The sequence below is a fragment of the Podarcis raffonei genome, chromosome 6, assembly GCF_027172205.1.
Source record: "Podarcis raffonei isolate rPodRaf1 chromosome 6, rPodRaf1.pri, whole genome shotgun sequence".
Taxonomy (NCBI): Eukaryota; Metazoa; Chordata; class Lepidosauria; order Squamata; family Lacertidae; genus Podarcis; species Podarcis raffonei.
In genome coordinates this window covers 80,764,938-80,781,748 of record NC_070607.1, presented here as the reverse complement: position 1 = coordinate 80,781,748, position 16,811 = coordinate 80,764,938, and positions in this window count along the sequence as shown.

The window sequence follows — 16,811 nt, the reverse complement described above, 5'->3', positions numbered from 1 at the left end:
CGCCACCGGCATCCCTGTTCCCCACCAACTGCAGTCTGCCCTCAGCCAGCTACCACCTGCTTCTTACATACAGCTAGGACAGGGAGTGGTGCTGGCTGTCTACTTCCTTCTCTTTTGTCTCAGTGTTGCCCTTGTAGAATAGCAATCAACATCAGCTTCCTTGTGCCAGGCTAAGGAGGGTGGATTGGGTGGAGGGTTCCCTCTGCCAGCTCTCCTGGCTAACTGACGAAGTCATGCAAGTCCCGCTCCACCACGGCAGTGCACCCCCTTCCACGGATTTCTTCAAATTTTTTGAAGCGCAGCTAAATGTATGAACAGTCTTCATGGAAGACACTGAGTAGGAGATTATATGAAAAGCTTTGGATGTTAAAAAATAAATCTGTGTTTGACTGATCTACACATGAAAGTAATCCCTTGATAATTATGATAACTGAGGGTTGCACCTACTGAGAAGACACCCATGGAAATTAATGGCGCTAAGTTACTTGTTTCAGTGGTTCCATTCTGCATAGGACAAGCACTGCAAATGACCCTAAGAGAGAAACATAGCAATATCCCATAATATCCATGGGTATCAGTGGATTTTAAGCACCTGTTATTAACTTTCTCTGGGTTTTACTTACAAATATCAGGACTCCTTATTCTGGTCTCTTGCAAAAGACCTGTTTATTGAGCATTAATTCTAATTTGTTTGTGTTTGCAGGGACGTTATTTGGTGTTCCACCAAGCAGTTGTTATCCTACACTTTCCAATGCATTTCCCACCATGTCCTTACTGCCAAAAGTTCGGGGTTTTTTGGCTTGGGGGCAGGATGAAATATGAGTTTATTGTATGGGAGCACCAAATCCATTTTCATTGCACAACCACAGATCAATGGTATGTGGAATTTTAAATAGTGCCTTCTTGCTACATTTTAGCCTTGCAACTTTCAGTTGTAAGGTAAAGGTAAAGGTAAAGGACCCCTGGACAGTTAAGTCCAGTCAAAGGCGACTATGGGTTTGCAGCACTCATCTCGCTTTCAGGCTGAGGGAGCCGGCATTTGTCCACAGACAGTTTTCCGGGTCATGTGGACTAAACTGCTACTGGCACACGGAGGACCGTGACAAGTGCCAGAGCGCACGGAAATGCTGTTTACCTTTCCACCACAGTGGTACCTATTTATCTACTTGCACTGGTATGTTTTTGAACTTCTAGGTTTGAAGGAAGAGCTGGGACAGAGCAACAGGAGCTCACCCCATCATGGGGATTCAAACCACTGACCTTCTGATTAGCAAGCCCAAGAGACTCAGTGGTTTAGACCACAGTGCCACTGGCGTCCATTTTAGTCGTGCAACTTTCAGTTGTAATAATTGACTTACAGGTGTTCTATTGCAAAGCCTATCTAACTGACCTGATGTCTAACAGATTTGCATGTTTTTCTGGCAAATGCCCCTCATCATTAGCTTAATCTAGCATGCCAGCTTTCTTACAATCTCATCCTAATTGCAAATCCCATTATTGAGAAAGGAAAATTGTGGGGTGTGGAGGGGATTAAAACAAGTAGAAAGACAGATCTACCACAATGTTAGCAACTGATTGCCCACTGGGGTAGACTGGAATTTTCTTCCGGCTCCGTTTATGGATTTTGGCTGTAAAAAAGATGTCTTCCCTCCTCCTTTCCGCCCCAAATGTAAATGTCAGCAAACACACAATTACTTATCTGAGAACTTTACATAAACAAACAGAACCAATTAGCATTTGCCTCTGCAGATATTTGATTTGCACACATATGCAGCCCTGGTAATCAAGCTGGCCAATTAGATCTGCAATTAGTCTTCCAATTGCATTAAAAGTTTATGTGCAGAAGCATAAATCCAATGGACAGAGTCCTCCCCCCCCCCCCGCATTTTATTGCTCTTGCACTTGTAGAACTATTGATGGGCTAACAGGCCAGGAAATACTTCCTCCACGCAGACCACTGGCTAAATGGTCTCTCTCCTGGGAGCAGCTGGCAAACCCTTCCAGGCAGTCGGGCTTGTGGTCTTGTGTGTTTCGACAGAGCAGAGCCCCTTCCAGCCTCCTTATATGGGTCTCTTTTTGCTTGCAAGGTCTTTTTATTGGTCACAGGGGGGGAAGCCTCTTTCCCATTCATCTACACAAAATAAATGGGGCTCAAAAGGCTAAATTGCAACACTGTGAGCAATTTCTACAAATTATGCAGGAAAGACAGATACATTTTCCTCGAGATTGTGTAATTAGAAAGGCTGAGGGCAGAGGGGTAGAGAAGATTGCATTCCACCAAAGGCATGTTTAGGCAAAATGTGCTCCTTCAGGTGACTTTTCGGTCCTGATTTTTGCCCTAAAGTGCGCACACAACATTCAGATGCATTTAAGAGACCATTGGGGTGGGGGTTGATTAAATAACTCTTATTATTCTAGTGATTACATACTTCTGTATAATTCATGGTGCCAAACTTTACCCTTGCGGGCTGCTAAGCAATGCTTAATGCAGTGGCAATGAGTCCGAATTTACAGAGGTCGAGCCATTATTTGAAGGGCCGTCCACCGTGTCAAGGTATCCTCTACATGAAGGGCTGTCTGGGCCAGGTGCTATTTAAAGATCAAGAACAAGCGAGAGCAAGAGAGTTGAAATTTCCCATCCCTAGTGAGCACCTGGGCAACAGATTGAACATGTACATAGCCCACCTGGTTGTGGTCTTTCCCATTATGACAGCATTTCTATGTAAGCTACAGCCATCATTTCTAAATCTGCATCAATACATATACATTAGCATAAGCAAATTTTATTCAAACCAATGCCCTCTTTTTTTTTGGGGGGGGTGATGCAATTCATCTTTTTTTGGTGATGTAGAATTTGTCACCCAAACGTTTGCACAAACTTTTACAGCTCTCCACGTATAGCTCTGTGACCATGTTGATAATACTTTCTTGGCTCCTTCAAGGAAATAGTGTAGGTTTCTGTGCAGAAAAAGGTTTCCCTATTTGAGTGAAAGGTTTTTATAAGTGCTTTGCTCCATTAGATCGTGAAATGTGCAGTCTGAACCTACTTCACTGTCCTGCTTCAGTTTGCAGTTGGCCCAGGTTTTTAGAACTAATTATTATTAGGTCTTAAATGGTGCCAGGCTTGGGCACAGTCCATCACAAATCAAGGCTCATTCCATACTTCCGCCACTTTCCCCTGGGGAAACTCACAGCTTTGTGCTGAATTGGAGCAAGTGGCAATTGGATTCTCCATGGATTGCTGGTTGTTCCGATTTAGTACTAAAGAGCCTCTAGCATCAGCCTGCCCTTAGTCAGCCCTTCATTTGCCTATCACCTTACAACCTGTCCAGGGGGTGCTGCTGCCTGCCAGCTTCCTCCTTTTGAGATTGAGTGTTGCAGTGTAGAAGCCAGTAGGGATGACGACGACGACGACGACGATTTATTTATATGCCGCCCATCTGACAGGGTTGCCCCAGCCAATCTGGCGTGGCTAGGGAGAAGGATAGAGGAGGGGGCCCAAAATCAGTTGGCTCTGCATGACATTCTCTCTGGCTCCCCCATTGATGGTCTCCCTGTCTTCCATCCTACCAGTTCCAATGGGCACCAGCCGCCACTGGCTGTATTTGTATTCTGCCTAATGAGGTTTAATTTTTGAAAAAGGCAAGGCACCCTCTGAGACGTTAAAGAGCAAGTGGTTTGTTGTCAAATCAGCTCTCATGGGCAAGAGCATGGTAGTTCATTCATGAGTGTGTCCTTAGGGCAGTGACTTCAGATGTGACAAATTTCCTACGCAGAAAACATTTCCATGTAGGAAGTAACTACGACCTGCACATAGAGCATAATATAAGCATGTAATATAAGCTGGGACGTGGGTGGCGCTGTGGGTAAACCACAGAGCCTAGGGCTTGTAGATGAGAAGGTCAGCGGTTCGAATCCCCGCAACGGTGTTAGCTCCCGTTGCTCGGTCCCTGCTCCTGCCAACCTAGCAGTTCGAAAGCACATCAAAAGTGCAAGTAGATAAATAGGTACCACTCCGGCAGGAAGGTAAACAGCGTTTCCGTGTGCTGCTCTGGTTTGCCAGAAGCGGCTTAGTCATGCTGGCCACATGACCCGGAGGCTGTATGCTGGCTTCCTCGGCCAATAAAGCGAGATGAGCACCGCAACCCCAGAGTCGGCCAAGACTAGACCTAATGGTCAGGGGTCCCTTTACCTTTATGTTCAGGAACTTTACTTGGCTGCTGAATTCTACCATGTATTTATAATCGTACCTTGGAAGCCGAATGACTTGCAAGTCGAATGTTTTGGCTCCCGAATGCCGCAAACCCGGAAGTGATTGTTACGGTTTGCAAATGTTCTTTGGAACCCAGACTTCCGACGGGGCTTCTGAGGCTTCTGATTGGCTGCAGAAGCTTCCTGCAGCCAATCGGAAGCCACGCCTTGGTTCCTGAATGTTTTGGAAGTCAAACAGTCTTCTGGAACGGATTCCATTCAACCTCCGAGGTATGACTGTATTATGTCTACTTTCCATGTAGAAACATTGCCTTAACTGAAGCAGACAAAGTCCCCCTTCACACGCATGCAGAGTAGCCACAATATGCTCCCATGAACACAACTGCATGGTTGGTAAACAATGCCTTCACATCACAAGGGAAATTTGCACTCCGTCATCAGCCTCCCTAAAACCAAGAGCCTGCCATTACGGAAGCAGGTGATTCATTGCATTGTTTTCTGGGGTGCGCCTTCAGTGAGCTTCATTCTCCTTACCACCAAACCGGACCCATTGTTCATTGTGAGATTTCTATTAAACGCGCCTCATTTTGAAATTGCAAATATCCGCTACAGGGAAAGGGGTGTGTGTGTCAGGCTCGAAACCACCGTGTTTGGGAAGGGGGTGGAATTCAGTGCTTACTTCCCGCACCATGGTCGCCAAACACGCAGACCACTGCTATGGGCAACTTCCACTGGTGACAGTGGACAATTTCTCAGGTGAAAATGGCCCCCTATCTATAAAGCGAGAAAACAAGGGGTAATCCAGAGCATCAGGCCTGTAACATCCCGGTATAAAGGTGTGTGCCTGTATTTCACATCCAGCGTGGATTTGCCCCAGCAACTGTAATTGCTTTCTCCTCCCCTTTCCATTTTTTTTCCAGGGTGAAAAAAAACCTCTTTCAGGGGGAATGGATGGAAAAAGGAGATAGTGTGAAGCTGCCATGGCCTGTTCTCCACCTGTTGTTATTTTGGTCTGGCCCAATCAACCTGCTAGCCAGGCTGGAGCCAGTGACCATCTGGAAAAACTGCAGTGTTTATAAAACTGACATGGAGCGGCACCCCAGGGCCCTGACCTCCCACTCAAATCTGGAAATGATTAAAATGGCCCTGGCTGTCTTCGCTGCTGAGAGCTCCATGCTGAGAACAGCCCACCGTGGACATTTGGAGTTCTCATTAGCAAAAAGGGGGGAAAGAAAAGGAAAGAAGAGGGGGGGAAAGCTGGAAATGTAACCAGTTCCCATGTAATGCCCTCCCTCCATCCCGCTGCCGCCGCCACTGCCGCTGCCTCCTCCACCCTGCCCACTGCGGTCTGTCGTCCCGAGTCCCAAAGCGGAACATGAGCCCCTAACAAACTGGGGCACAAGGAGACAGATCCTGAGCCCACAGCTGCCCTGTTGGAAATCTAATCAGGCGGCTCTGCAAAAAGCAGCTTGCCCATACATCGGCAGCCGCCAGATAAATGAGAAATATAAGGGGGGTTGTCTTGCACCAGGGAGCTGCTTTCAAGTCACATAAAACTGTTGCGAGAGCTAAATTACTGTTTTAGGAAGTCAAGCTGCGCACGAGACGCGTAGAAAACACTTGTTGCAATGTGCCCTTACATTTACAGCGTGTGTGTGTGTGTGTGTGTGAGAGAGAGAGAGAGAGAGAGAGAGAGAGAGAGAGAGAGAATTGAAATACGTATTTCAGTCTGGAGTGGGGAATCTGTGCCCCCCCAAAGATGCTGATGGACTACAAATCCCATCACTCTAGAACATTGGCTGTACTGGCTGCGGCTGATGATGGGAGTCGGAGGGCAACAGCATCCGGAGGGCCACAGAATCCCCACTCCAGACTGAAATATAAATATATATAATCACATTTCCATCTGGAGTGGGGAATCTGTGGTCCTCCAGATGTTGTTGGTGTCCAACTCCCATCATCAGCCCCAGTCAGTACGGCCTTGCAATCCATCAGCATTTGGAAGGCAACAGGTTCACTACCCCTGGTATACACACACAAATCCACATTAGCTACCCCATGCTGTGGGGATGCATATTGATGGATCTCTCTATGTGGAGAAGGGTTTATTATTTATACCCTGTGCTTGTCAGCTGAGGCCCTTCTCTTTGCCCCTGCTCCCAGAGAGGTTTGGAGGGTGGCAACAAGAGAAGAGGGCCTTTTCTGTGGTGGCTCCCTGATTGTAGAATGCTCTCCCAAGAGAAACTTGCCTGCCACCATCATTACACGTCTTTAGACACCAGGCGAAAACATTCCTCTTTACCCTAATAGGCTTATGGCTATTAAGTAATCTATGGCCTATAAAAGTGTGGAGTACTGCCATTATTGTGTTTATTTTACTATTAGGCTGTCGGTCAGGCTGCTTTTTACTATGTTTTTATTCTGTTTTTTTTATCACAGATGTTTTGTAATGTGTTTCTAATGTTGTACACCGCCCTGAGATCTTTTGATAAATGGCAGTGTATAAATTGAAGTAGTAGTAGTAGTAGTAATAATAATAATAATAATAATAATAATAATAATAAATGCATATCCCAACATTCGTCCAAAACAACATACACTGTTTTCCCACCCTCATTTTTCCTCACAACAACCCTGTGAGGTAGGTTAAGTTGAGAGACAGTGACCGACTCAAGGTCGCTAAGTAAGCTTTGAGGCTGAGCACAGATTTGAATCTGGGCCTCCTCACGAGTAGCCCGATAGTCTGCACGCTGCACCACGTTGACACCAGCTGGTGGTAGGATGGTTAGTGGCCTCTTTCTGTAGTGCTTAATTGGAACCACGCATCACCAGGGTTTAGTCCCTGAGCCTCTTTCCCTTACAGGACTCAGCTGTGCAATGCACAAAACAATAAACAAGAACGAGGGAGGGCCTCTGCCTCCCTGGCAGAACAGATGCTTTGCGTGCAAAAGGTCCTCAGGTTGAATCCCTGGCAACTCCAGGTACAGATGTGTATACAGTGCGCATTGAAATACTACTGCTTTTGTTTTGTCATAGGAGCGTGGGAAGCTGCCCTTTGCAGAGTAAGACCCTCGGTCCACCTTGCTCAGTATTGTCTACCTTGAGTAGTAACAGCTCTCTGGGATTTATGGTGAGGAGTCTTCCCCAGCCCTATCTGGAAATGCTGGGGACCTGGGACCTTCTGCATACAAAGCAAGTGTTCTACCACTAAGCTGTGGCCCTGAATGCATCGCTCCTGAATCTTCCAACATTCAACTTCATTGGAAGCTCTTAGGTTCTAATATTATGAGAATGGAAATAAAATGTTGTTGTTGTTTAGTCGTGTCTGCCTCTTCGTGACCCCATGGGCCAGAGCACGCCAGGCACTCCTGTCTTCCACTGCCTCCCGCAGTTTGGTCAAACTCATGCTGGTAGCTTCAAGAACACTGTCCAACCATCTCATCCTCTGTCATCCCCTTCTCCTTGTGCCCTCCATCTTTCCCAACATCAGGGTCTTTTCCAGGGAGTCTTCTCTTCTCATGAGGCAGCCAAAGTCTTGGAGCCTCAGCTTCACGATCTGTCCTTCCAGTGAGCACTCGGGGCTGGTTTCCTTCAGAATGGATAGGTTTGATCTTCTTGCAGTCCATGGGACTCTCAAGAGTCTCCTCCAGCACCATAATTCAAAAGCATCGATTCTTCAGCGATCAGCCTTCTTTATGGTCCAGCTCTCACTTCCATACACTACTGGGAAAACCACCTTTGTTGGCAAGGTGATGTCTCTACTTTTTAAGATGCTGTCTTAAAGATGGAAATAAAATACCTCTCTACTTTCTGCTCACCATACGTAATTTTTATAAATTTCCATCTCACCTTTTTTTTTCTAGAAGAAGAAGAAGAAGAAGAGTTTGGATTTGATATCCTGCTTTTTGGATTTGATATCCTGCTTTATCACTGCCCTAAGGAGTCTCAAAGCGGCTAACATTCTCCTTTCCCTTCCTCCCCCACAACAAACACTCTGTGAGGTGAGTGGGGCTGAGAGACTTCAAAGAAGTGTGACTGGCCCAAGGTCACCCAACAGCTGCATGTGGTGGAGTGGAGACGCGAACCCGGTTCCCCAGATTACGAGACTACCGCTCTTAACCACTACACCACACTGGCTCTCTAAACTAAAAGATGCCAAATCTTGTATCTTTTCTTTATAAGAGATCTGCTCCATCCTCTTAATCCTTTGGCTCCTCTATTCTTAACCCTTTTTCCATGTCCTGTTTGAGGTGAGGCAACCAGAACAGCACACATTATTCCAAGCGTCACCATGTCATCGATTTCTATAATAGCCTTACGATATTGGCAGTTTTATTTTCAGGCCTTTCCCCAGTGATTCCTAGCATAGCATTCACCTTTTTAAATAGCTGCCACACTGGCTTAACATTTTCACTGAGCAGTCCACTATGACTCCAATGTCCTGTTCCTGGTCAGTCACTACCATTTCAGATCTCATGAACACATATGTGAAATTATATATATTTTCCCCCTGATGTGCATCACTTTTCACTTACAGTCGTACCTTGGCTCCCAAATGCCCTGGAACTTGGATGTTTTGGTTCCCAAACGCCGCAAACCCGGAAGTGAGTGTTCCGGTTTGCAAACATTCTTTTTGAACGCAACCGTCCGACGGGGCTTCCGTGGTTTCTGATTGGCTGCAGGAGCTTTGACTTTGGACTTCCAGAACGGATTCTGTTCGACTTCCAAGGTACGACTGTATTTACATTCAATTGCACTTGCCATTTAAATGCCCATTCACCCAGTTTGGAGAGAGTCTTTCAGAGCTCCCCAGCTTTTACTGCTCTGAACAATTTGATGTTATCAGCAAACTTGAACATTTCATTGCTCATTCCCAACTCCAGGTAATTTATGAGCAAGTTTAAAAGCACAGGTCCCAGTACTGTTCTTGGGGAACCCTCTTTGTCTTCCTTGTTAGACCTGGCCATTGGTTCCTACTCTTTGCTCCTGTTCTTTAACCAGCTACTAATCTATAAGAAAACTTGTCCTCTTATTCCACAACTGCTAAATTTACTCATGAGTCTTTGATGAGGAACTTTATCAAAAGCTTCTCGGAAGTCTCAAGTACACTATATTGACTGGTTCACCCCATCCAAATACTAATATTACAGCTTGCTTTTTTCTGAACTCTTTCCGGTTCTACAATATCTTTTTCGAGATGTTGTGATCAGAACTTTGCACAGCATTCCAAGTTCAGTCCCACCACAGATTTGTAAGACAGCATTATGATATGGCAATTCTACCTAGAATAATACTTTCCACTAGTTTTCCCGAAACAGATATTAACTTAACCAGCCTGTAATTTTCCAAATCACCCCCTGGACCTCTTTCTTAAAAACTAGTGCTGCAGTGGCCCCTTTCCAGTCCTCAGGTATGGAGACTGATCTTAGAAGGCCAGCTACATATTTTTGTTAGAAGGTCAACAGTTTCACATTTCAGTTCTTTAAGAAAACTTGGGTGGGAGTCATTTGGGAGAGGGCAGGATACCATCCCACCTCTTTTCAAGTGGACCTAAAAGCATCCTGCTTTGATGTAGCTAACTGTGGCCTAATCTGAAATGAAATTATTGTCCGGTTAGAGATAGTGACTGTTGCAAGATCACCTAGCAAGCTGGGTGTCTGAAAAGTGAATTTGAACCCGGGTTTCCTGGTTCTAGGGACGCGGGTGGCGTTGTGGGTTAAACCAACGAGCCTAGGACTTGTCGATCAGAAGGTCAGCAGTTTGAATCCCCGTGACGGGGTGAGCTCCCGTTGCTCGGCCCCTGCTCCTGCCAACCTAGCAGTTCGAAAGCATGTCAAAGTGCAAGTAGATAAATAGGTACCACTCTGGTGTGAAGGTAAATGCCGTTTCCGTGCGCTGCTCTGGTTCTCCAGAAGCGGCTTAGTCATGCTGGCCACATGACCCAGAAGCTGTACGCCGGCTCCCTCAGTCAATAAAGCGAGATGAGCGCTGCAACCCCAGAGTCGTCCATGACTGGACCTAAAGGTCAGGGGTCCCTTTACCTTTACCTTTCCTGGTCAAGGTTGACATTTTCTGTACTCCACCACACTGGCACTCTTCATACCATTGGTCCCACCCAACCACAGCTTCTTCTCAATGGCTTTCCTATTCCTTTGTTTAGCGTGGAGTCCTGCCACGTCCTGAAGGATCTCGCTGGGAGCCGCACACACACACACAAACAAACACAAATACACACACACACCAGCAGCATCCCAGCCTGCAGAAGGAAAATGCTGCCAGATCACAAATGCAAGCCACATTGGTGTTTGGCCTGACCAAGCCAGGGGTGAACATTTGGCCATTTGGCCAATTTCCAGGCCTGTTTAGCCTGCTGGGCAGCATTTTAATTAAGGATGTGTAGCTAATGAATTATCCGTGACTCGAAGCTGCCTGAGGAAAACATGAAATCAACCTGCTTTGAGTTTACAAGCTGTCTGACTCAAGACCTGCCAGAAAACAGATCCTTAGTGCATAGCAGAGTCTTCGGTGGAGGGAAATAACATTTCTTTTGAGAGGACTCGGGTAGGCAGGCCTGTTGAAGCTTGCGACACAAGGGCAACAAGGGTTGAGAGTCTTATCTTGGGGAGTCCTGACAGAGGATGGTTCCAAGTGAGCCCTAGAATGTAAGATGGTAAGAAGAGCCTGCTGGATCAGGCCATCGACCCATCAAGTCCAGCATATTGGTGCTGGACATAAGCACAAGAGCACTCTCCCCTCCTGGGGTTTCCATCAACTGGTATTTAGCCATGGAGGCAGAGTATAGCCATAATGGCTAGTAACTGTTGACAGCCTTCTCCTTCGTGAATTGGTCCAAGCCATCCAAGGTGGCCTGAAGCTGAGACTCCAGTACTTTGGCCACCTCATGAGAAGAGAAGACTCCCTGGAAAAGACCCTGATGTTGGGAAAGATGGAGGGCACAAGGAGAAGGGGACGACAGAGGACGAGATGGTTGGACAGTGTTCTCGAAGCTACCAGCATGAGTTTGACCAAACTGCAGGAGGCAGTGGAAGACAGGAGTGCCTGGCGTGCTCTGGTCCATGGGGTCACGAAGAGTCAGACACGACTAAACGACTAAACAACAACAACAACATCCAAGGTGGCAGTGGCTATCACTAAGGGTGTTCCATAGTTTAATGACAATAGTGTCTCATATGACCTAAAGACTATATGTACTTCCCCTTGTTTATCTGTTCGTTTTGTAACACAAGACATTTTTAAATAAAAACTAATAAAAACAAAAACAACATGTGGCACGAACCTATGGCAGAGCTGCAATTCCCAGAGTGGTTTCACAATCATCACTCTTCCCAGGGAATTCTGAGAACTGTAACTCTCCGAGGAGAACAGGGACCTCCTAACAACTCTCGGCACCCTCAACAAACTACAGTTCCCAGGATGCTTTGGGGGAAACCATGCTTGCTTAAAGTGGTATGGCAATGCTTTAATTGTACAGTGCAGATGGGGCCCATGTTATTTCTCTTCTTAATGGCTTGACTGTGATTTTGCTATGAAATATTTGCTGCTTTCAGAGGCTCTGGGGACTTGAAAGTGGAATAAGAGCACAGTGGTACCTCTAGATGCGAACGGGATCTGTTCTGGAGCCCCATTTGCATCTAGAAGCAAATGTAACCAACGATGGCACGTCTGTGCGTGCGTCACTTTTCGCCGCTTCTGTGCATGACGTCATTTTGAGCATCTGCTCATGTGGAAGTGGCAAAACCCAGAAGTAGCACACTCCATTACTTCTGGGTTGCCGCGGAGCGCAACTCGAACGCGCTCATCCCGAAGCACATTCAACCCGAGGTATGACTGTATTCTAAAACTATGGATAAACATTCAGCCTGGTCTATGCACACAGCAGAATGCAATGATAGAATACCAAGGTGGCAGAACAGACTTGCGTCACTGAAAGTTGCCAGTGGAGAATGACATTTTTGAATGCTCCCCCACTTAAAAAACCCCAGATAATCACCAATAGAGACTAGGCAATGGATGATGTTAGAATATTTCATTCTGGAATGCAAGGTTCTTTTTTCTGTTTAGGGACGCCGGAAGGTTCCTTACAAGAGGGGAGAGTGTTGTTACAATCATATCCTGCCTGGGGGGCTCCCAGTGGCCATTGTATGAGCCAAATGCAAGACTAGATGAATCTTTGTTCTGATCCAGCAGAGTTATCCTTTACCCTGGCCTTTGACACTTGAGACGTGTATTTTCTGGACCCGCCCAATCTCTGTGACTGCAATCAGTTTTCTCTGTTTTTAATTCTGTATTTTAAATCATTGCAACCTGACCTAGCACCTACTGGTAATCATCACTGCCATTGTCATAATCTGCCGTTCTTTAAAATTTATATATATGAGTTGCATGTGTCTTTGCAGAAACGTGCCAATATTATAACACACTTAACATTTGTCCAAATGCTGTAAGTTGCCTCTGTGCAACAAATGACTGGCAAGTCTAATAAATAATGATAATAGCTCAGTATTATCGATGAAGAGGAGGCAGTGGCTCTCCAGGGTTCCAGGCAGGGAACATTCCTAGTCTGACCTGGAGATGCCAGGGTCTGAAGTTGGGACTTTTTGGACGCCAAGCTTGTGCTCTACCATGGAGCCACAAACATTCCCCCCAAAACCCGCTGTTTGCTGATAACTGGCTCTTCTGCAGCCTTGGTTGGGAAACAACCGATTTAGCTTGCAAAGCAAGGATCGCAGCCCTGGAGCCAAGAAAGAATTGGCAGCGAACAGAAGTGAGACATTTAGATCTGCTCTTTTGCACCGTTATCCCCTCTTGCCTGCATCTGCACACCACTGCGCAGGAAAGGTTCCAGCTCGGGCTGGAAATTGGCAGGTATCGTTTGGCTTGTGGGGAGCAGCTGAGTGATTTCCAGACAGCTTTTGGCCCAACATCATTTGCTTCATCAGTTCCATGTCCCAGCAAGGACTCGCTTACGCAGATGAAGCACCTGTACTGGCTCTCAGGCCCTGCGCAAGGAGTGCACGTACCTTAGAAGCCAAGAAGAGGAACCCGGGGACTTGCAAAAGAGCTGAGCGTGTACATCTTCTCCATCCCAGCTCTGCCCCAAATGCACTGCATCCCAGAGAAAAGATAGGAAATCAATTACCATTTGGGCTTGCTGACACCTGTGAACCACTTTAGGAAATGGAGAAGAAATGCTCTCCCAAATAGAAGTGCACAGGGGGTGGACGGGAATGCTTTTGTTTTCCTTATTAAACCTTTTTATTCACTTTGTTTTCAATGCATCAGAATGGCATGTGTGTTCCCATGGAATTCCAACTGGTTTCGTCATCTTCATTCATTCTCATTCCCATTTATTTCAGTGGGAGACCCAACAGTTTTTCTCCTGCCTTGAACACCTATGGGATATGTTCACATGAGTGGCTTAAACACAGCAAGGGTTGTGTCAAGCTGCATTTGCACAGTGTTGTTTGTGTCAGAGAGGAGGCAGGGTGCCTTGACCGAATGCCCATTACCCTTTTGGTTTCCTTGTCCCTACAAACCCAATAAAAAAACTACTCACAAAGTTGTCATCTGCACATGTGCAATGGCTCTCTGAAATGCACACACCATCTTAAAGTACAAAGTGAATGTGGCTAAAGTTTCTGAGTTAGATCGAAGCTGGTTTGAGGGGAAACACATCAAACAGAAGTATTTCTCAAGAAACTACAGGATAGATATGGATTTTGGCTCGTGGCATGTGTACTTGGCTGCAGACACCACTGGCGGGAGTGAACAGGGGCTGAAGCAAATGAGGATGTGTACACAGCCCAAGTTTTGAGTTCTTTCTCCCCACACAACCGGCATCCATCCAAATTAAGAAAAAGGATGCCCTTGCTGTGTTTGGAGCCAGTAATGTGAGCACAGCCTTGGTTTTAATATAGGCACCATAACATGCTGTGCATGCCCCATTCTGGGATGATTTGGTGAAGGACAATTGATGCCTAAATAAATAGACTGTGGAATGCAGCTGAAAGACGACTTCTGTTTTTTAATTAGAGAATCTACCTAGTGCATCCTATATTTTTTTTTATAATATTTTTTATTAAAAAGTTTTTATAACCACACAAACATAACATAAATACAACAAATACATAAACAAACAAAAACAAAAACAAAACAAGAAACAAGTACCATTTCATATCTTAATTTCTTATACCTTTCTTCCCCGACTTCCTCATGCCTCCCTTTTCTGTAATCCAAATTCTTATCAATTACTCAGCAAATCTTCCCTTATTTTAATTTAGATTTAAGCTAATCTTCCTTATTCTCCTTGTCTTAACCATTGCTAATAGTAACCATTTACTTTCCAGTCCAACATCATTCTAACTTTCATTAATTTTGTAATATTTCTTTAGATAGTCCTTAAACTTTTTCCATTCTTCTTGCGCTGCTTCTCTTCCCTGGTTTCGGATTCTGCTCGTGCATCCTATAGCCTTGTTGGAACAGAGGCCCAATCCTGTGTGACACTTAGTGTCCTTACTTCCACAGAAGCCACCAGCTGGCAGTAGAGATTCAGCAGCTCACGGACTTCTCCCCCCTTTCTGCTAGTATACAACAGATGAGATATTTCTCCCTCCAGCCAAAGATTGCACAAGGTTGATAGCTTGCTTATAAGCAGGCTGGGTTCCTTTAAGCGTTCAGAAAAGAACTACGGCCATCCAGCTTTGTGGATCTCTGGGGATATTGGTGTGTGTTGGGCAGGAGCAGGGAGAGAAATGTCCTCTTCTTCGAAGCTGCTGATGACGTCAAGTGTGGTTTGTTTCACAACCGTCAGCCCTTTGGACGTGCATTCATGGTAACACAACCTCACGCATGTAAAGCATTTGCAAGTATTTCCTTGTATTTCCTACGAGCTGTGCTTCTCCGCATTTTCTCAGCATGGGAACATCTGGGCAAAAAACAAGCGCTCAGTAAATAAGAAGGTGAACCACAGCTGCGCCTTCTTATTTCCGTCATGTCTGTTCCAATTTGCGTTGAGTGAAATAAGTATGCGAGAGCCTACGCGCGGATCCCTGCGGTATATACTGCACTGAGCGTAACTGATCGAGATGCAGATATTAGCTAGACTGAGGACTGTCCAGCCTGTGAGTCAGAGGTGCATTTTACTCAGGCACTGGCAAGACCTGCAGAACTTATATAATCATCTCATCCAGCATGTGAACTAGAAGCTGCCTTATAACTAGCTTAGGGTCCCTACCGCCTTGGGCACTGCCTAGGGAAGCCAGGCAATGAACCTGGGATCTTTTGAATGCAGAAGCTCTGCCACTGAACTATGGTCCACCAAAATTAATACAGTGGTACCTTGGTTCTCAAACTTAATCTGTTCCAGAAGTCCGTTCCAAAACCAAGGCACACTTTCCCATAGAAAGTAATGCAAAATGGATTAATCCATTCCAGACTTTTAAAAACAACCTCTAAAACAGCAATTTAACATGAATTTTACTATCTAATGAGACCATTGATCCATAAAATGAAAGCAATAATCAATGTTCTGTACTATAAAATAAATAAGTCAGTATTGTAGATGATAGAAAGTAAAATAATTTTTTTTCTTACTTGCACTGATGACAGTCATTGTTTGGATGGGGGGCTTTTATCCATTTCCGCAGTCACACAATCAATCAATCAATCAATCATAAAACGAAAAACAAGCCACAGTCACAAAAATGAGAGCCACACAAACAAAAACTCAAAAGAACAGCAAAAACAAAAGCACCAGATATCACTTCAGAACACTGCAATCAGAAACAGAAGGTTTTAATTATGATGGGGGTGGGGGCTGCTCAAGATTACAAATGGGAGGGGAAAAGCCTTAATTATGATGGGGGGGGACTCTCAAATTAACTGTGGAACAGTGAAAATGGAAGCTCAGGAGCACATTCGGCTTCTGGGGCAAAGTATGAAAACCGGAACACCTACTTCCGGGTTTGCAGTGTTCGGGTTCCCAGTTGTTCGGGTTCTAAGATGTTCGAAAACTGAGGTACCACTGTATGGCAATTCACAAGCCATGAATTGCGCCATTGAATGGACAGTCGCAGTGCCAAGCAGGCAATGAAAGAGGCAAAATGCACCACTGTCAGGCCACAATGTGTGGCTAGAGGCTATGTTTGGTCTTTTGAGTTGTGAATTTTGCAAGATCTGTGCTGCATCATGAGCAGGTACCCTGCTGCCAGATCTGTGCTGCCGTAGCTGCTCCCAGTGGCTCTAGTACAGCAGTGGATCTAATATGAAACAAATGACACTTAAGATTCAGGACTCCTAATCCCAGAGGGGGCCCCGAAGCGACTTTAGTCCACCTTGCTTTTAAAAAGTGGGTCTAGTGGATGCAACTGGGAGTCGCACGACTCAAATTGATTAATTTTCTGTTGTATATATTTCAACAATCCCAACGTTTGAATGATCTGCAGAAAAGAACTCTGTGAACTGAAAGCAGAAACGCTGTATGGACTCTTGTAACCCAAGAAAATCTTTAATAAAAACAATTAACAAAAAAGAATTGCAAAGTTTGAGAGTCAGCAGCACAGGTGTTGTAAAGGCAACCC